Source organism: Anguilla rostrata, chromosome 6 (genome assembly GCF_018555375.3).
Source record: "Anguilla rostrata isolate EN2019 chromosome 6, ASM1855537v3, whole genome shotgun sequence".
NCBI lineage: Eukaryota > Metazoa > Chordata > Actinopteri > Anguilliformes > Anguillidae > Anguilla > Anguilla rostrata.
The window spans coordinates 38,666,136-38,671,633 of record NC_057938.1 but is presented as its reverse complement, the minus strand read 5'-3'; the positions used below and the strand labels follow the sequence as shown (position 1 = coordinate 38,671,633).

General features: G+C 41.6%; 1 pseudogene; it reads right to left on the bottom strand.

The window, feature by feature from the left end:
- Positions 1-243: 243 nt before the first annotated feature.
- On the bottom strand, positions 244-4,982 carry LOC135258034 (tripartite motif-containing protein 16-like; annotated as a pseudogene).
- Positions 4,983-5,498: the final 516 nt, after the last annotated feature.

Here is a 5,498-nt window from a genome sequence, read left to right as displayed (position 1 = left end):
TGGATGAGATGTTGGATGTCAGGCGTCCACATACTTTTGGCCATGTAGTGTATGCTGTGAGGAAGGGCTGGGGGAGGCCACTGCTCCCGTGGTTAACAGACCAGAAAACACGAAAAGAGGTGCTGGCTTACCGCCTTTTATTCATCCAAAAACACGAAACAAAAGAAATCTTCCAGAACAAATGAATGGCCAATATGGAAACCAAAACTACAGAGAAAAAAAAAAAATCACAAAAAAAACGTGCACGCACGCATGTTGTGAGACTGCTGTCCCATGTCTTGAAGGTTGATGTGGCCCTACTGTGTTGTCTTTCCAGCTGCCATTTACAGCTTGTGATATTAATGACTCCACCAGTGCGTGCCAGTGGAACGAAGAGCCAAAGATCCACTGTGGTAGTTAGAGTAGTCAAAATCACACCTTACACTTTTTACAGATACAAAAGATGAACACAATCGCGCTGCAGTGTTTTTCTCTACCTGTAATTACAGCCAGTCTTCCCTCTCTCTCATCCCAGATCACACAGTTTAACACAAGATCCAAATTGAACCCAAAACCCAGGATAGAGGGGCTGAGTGAATGTGGTCTGGACTCTGTTCAGGAGGGTCATTGTGTCAGAGACGCTGTAGAAGGACAGAGTTCCTGCCCTGTGATCCAGATAAACTCCTATTCTGGAGCAGGGTGAAACAGGGATTTCAGTGCTCTCATTATTGTGACGGAAAGAGTAACTGGAGGGAGAGCAGCGCAAACTCCAGGACTTGTTATTCCATCCCAGGCCACAGTCATTACCTGACCCTTTCCTGCTGATCTGTATATATGACATTGCTATAGAAACCCCACCATTCCCACTCCACTCAGCCTCCCAGTAACAGCGTCCAGACAGACCCTCTCTGCAAAGCACTTGGGCCCAGCACTCAAATCTCCTTGGATGATCAGGATATGACTGGATCACTCCCACATGGGTCACCTTTCTGTTGCCCTCAGGCAGATGGAGGTATTCATTCATTGTGTTGGGGTGCAGTGTGACCTGAAAGAGATCTGATGGAAGAGAGGTTAAGATTTAATGAAGACAGGTCTATCTAAAGTCTACCTATGATACAGTATATTCTTGTTTCTTATAGAGAGAGGCTGGTGTGTGTGTGTGTGTGTGTGCTTAAATAAATAATGAAATAAGCTCAGGCAGTAGTTTTTTGCTCTCAGTAATTAACACTAGCCTGCCTGCTAAGTTACTACTTAACTCTGTTTTCAGTTGTCACAGTTCCAGTACCTTTAATGACCAAATTTGCAGTGGTGGTTTTCAGTTTCCCATAAAGCCACTGTCTGTCAGGACACTAAGGTCAGCCTGACTACCCTTTTTTTTTTATCCTGGTCACGGCAGTAGAGCTTTGGCAGGAAATTAATTGCAGAAAATTCTAAATATGTGCATGTTATGGGGTGCGTTACTTGGGATGTAGCTTGTAGAGGACTATACATGAGCTCATGGCGCTCAGCGACATTGGCGGTTTGAATCCAGCTGCACTCTAAAGTCCTAAAAAAGTGCTTAAAAAAAAAATATATATATATATATATATATATACTCACCGGCCACTTCATTAGGTCCACCTGTTCAACTGCAAACTGCACCCGTTAACGCAAATATCTAATCAGCCAATCATGGGGCAGCAACTAAATGCATTTAGGCATGTAGACATGGTCAAGACGATCTGCTGAAGTTCAAACCAAGCATCAGAATGGGGAAGAAAGGTGATTTAAGTGACTTTGAACGTGGCATGGTTGTTGGTGCCAGACCAGCTGGTTTGAGTATTTCAGAAACTGCTGATCTACTGGGATTTTCACGCACAACCATCCCTAGGGTTTACAGAGAATGGTCTGAAAAAGAGAAAATATCCAGTGAGCGGCAGTTCTCTGGGCGAAAATGCCTTGTGGATGGCAGAGGTCAGAGGAGAATGGCCAGGCTGGTTCGAGCTGATAGAAAAGAAAATAAACACTCGTTACAACCGAGGTATGCAGAAGAACATCTCTGAACGCACACCACATCAAACCTTGAAGCAGATGGGCTACAGCAGCAGAGGTCCACACCGGGTGCCACTCCTGTCACCTAATGAAGTGGCCGGTGAGTGTATGTGCATATTGCCATCCAGGCAGTCACACACTTGATTTTGAATTTTCTGCTGGATGGCTCTGGAAAATCCCAGGACATATTTTCCACAAATAAACCCCCCTCCCACCTGCAAGATGTAGAATGGCAAGCAGACTGGTGTGTGTGTGTGTATGTTTGTGTGTCTCAGATGCGAGTTTCAGAGCAAGCACTCACAATGTAAGAAATCCTCTCTGGTCCTGGGCTCTACAATTTGGACTTGTTTCACTACAGAGACAGAGTGAGAGAAAAGGACAATATACATATATATATATATATATATATATATATATATATATATATATATATATATACACATACATACATACATACATACATATATACACAGGGGAGATAGAAACATTTGATGCTGAGGATAAAGATGTCGACACAAGGATTTCAAATATTTTTCAGAGAAACTGACAATTGCATTTACTCCAATGTATCATTGGTTCGGGGCGGAATAAAAATAGTTTATAAAAAAAGGATTTTGCTCCATAAACGTTTTAACAACCTGATTCAGAAATTTTGATCAGTTCCACCTTGCAGAAATCCTCCAGTTGCTCTTTCAGTTCAGAGACAGATTTCCTCACAGCCTCAAAAGAGTTGTGTGGACTGACAGTGATGCTGGGAAAGTCTCCAGGTCCAGAAAGGGCACAGAGAGACTGGCAGCTCTGCAAACAGACAGACCGACAGAGAACAGTCTCAATACAGATTCCTGTGCCAATGCAAGGAGCAGATCTTTGTAAATGAGGAACACCCCTCACCATGTATGTACAATGTACATAGTGCAGACAGTCAGAGAGCCAGTGATGTTACCTGGAGGAAATGGATGTGATCCTCTGTGTGTGAAAGCTGCTCCAGCTCAGCATCTTTCCTCCTCAGCTCCTGCTCCAGTCACTCCAGGATTCTTTCAACCTGACTCACTGCAGCCTTCTCCTGATCTCTGATCAGCTCTTTCACCTCAGAGCGCCTTCTCTCAATGGAGTTGATCAGCTGAGTAAAGATCTTCTCGCTGTCCTCCACTGCTGCCTGTGCAGAGCGCTGTTAGGAGACACAGGTAATGCGACAAAGTTAAACATTTATTTTTCATGACATTTCTTCACATTCATCCAACTTAAAATGCATTCTTCTAACTGAAAGTGCATTCCTGAAATATCAGTGTTTCCTCTATAATTTTTTTCAGGCCTGGTGGTATCCACTGAAAAACCCCTAAACAGATGCAGCATACAGGGTGGCGTATTGACATGGTGGGATGGTGCAGCAGGCAGTCTGCAATTTATGTTTGCTTTCACGTTTCTGTTTGCTCTGTGTATTCAAGATCACAAGGAAATTATACCTTAATACACTGAATTTATTGCATAAAAATAAGCTGTTTAACCTCTGGCACAAACAGGCAGATCGCTAATGAGGGAGGGTCAATGACGTGCCATGTGAATTTGTTTGTTCGCAAGCAATACATTTTATCCAATTATAATTAATGTGTATAAATGTTACGTTCATTCAGTTAAGCCTGTTTGCTTTATTAAACAATGCAACTGTTTATGTTAAACAATTATCTTTTTGGTTAATTATAGTGTTGACGTGCTAAAATGTCATTCAGTAAAACCATTATAAAATATACAAAATCATCATAAAAATTAATTAAGTCCTGGCATCATTTAATAAATGTTTCAAATAACATAAAAGAATGATCAAGATATTTTTTAGTCTTGGATATCAAAAATGTAAGCAACTGTTGTCTGCTAAAGATGGATTTCATCAAATGTCATTCAACAACATGACATCCCAAGGCCATTTTTTCATATTATATCATGACAATCATGTGACAGTGAATCACATCACAGGGAGGACCCCTGAAGGTCACTATCAAGTCAGTTCACTTCAGTAATTAATTCCCAATTTTCAGATAATTTTACCTGTTTGCACACTGATGCAAAGTGGTGAAGAACTGCCATTCAAGAATTGTCATTCAGGAAAACATTTAGAAAATGATTGTAGGCCTAATTAATTCAAAAATAATTGATTGCATATGAAAATGTATGTTTACAAGTTATGGTAAAAACACATCATGTACAGATGGGTGACAAATTAAAGCAAAAGCCTGAATAAATGAGCGGAAAAATAACAAATGCAGATGCTTCCATATAGGTGTACTGCATGATAAAATTAAACAATTAACATCCTGTCATGCTTTGCGGCTTGTATAAAAATGCTGAGCTGGCCTAGTTGACCTCAATTTTGCATAAAGATGGCAAGAGGATAAGATCTAAGTGACTTTGAAAGATGGTTCATTACTGGGGCATGGATGGCAGGAGCTTCAGTCACAAAGACTTCTCAACTGGCTTTGTAGGAACAGCGACTAAAGTGATATCTGCATTTAGATCTATGGGAAAGACATCAGTAAACAGGGTTGGAAATTCTGGTTGAAAGCACACACGCTCATGCATTAGTGCAATATGTAAGAAAAAAAGAGAAGAGCAACTCTTCCTCAGATGACCGAGAATGTCAATGCAGGATGCGATCAGACTGTGTCAGCAAGAACAGTCTGTCGGAAACTACAGAAAGAGGGACATTATATTAGTGTATTAACCCCTCATTACAAAAAACAAATGCGCATCTGAGAGTTCAGTGGTGCAAACCGTAGGCACTGGTCCATAGAGATGCTCAAAAAGTGATATGCCAAATTTATCATCGCTATATTCTCGACAAGTGGGCAAGTGCATGTGTGGCATACACCAAGAGAATGCTGCTGACCTGCATGCTTGACCCCTACAATGAGGGGGTCCAGTGGCTCTGTTATGCTGTGGGTGGCATTTTCTTGGCATGGTTTGGGGCCACTTGTCATCTTAGAGTTGAAGAGTCACTGTAAATCTGTTATTCTGGAGTGACCACCTTTATCCTATGATGACAAATGTCTATCTTGATGGGAGTGGTCTCTTCCAGGATGTCATCCAGGAGGTCATCTTCTTCCAGGATGACAATGCCCCCATCCCCAGGGCACTAGGGTTCACTGAATGGTTTGATGAGTATGGAAATTATGTGCATCATATACTATGGCCTTTGCAGTCACCAGATCTAAACCCAGTTGAACACCTATGGGAGATTTTGGACTGACTTGTCAGACAGCACTGTGTACCACCATCATCAAAACACCAAATGTGGGAATATCTTTTGGAAGAATGGTGTTACATCCCCACAGTAGAGTTCCAGACTTGTAGAATCTATTCCAAGGCACATTGAGGCTGCCCAACACCTTAGTAAGACACGTTATGTTGTTTTTTCCTTTAATTTGTCACTCATCTGCAGGTGGCCAAGCAACTGCCTGTTGGAAATGATTATGTAGGAAATTTGTCATTTATCA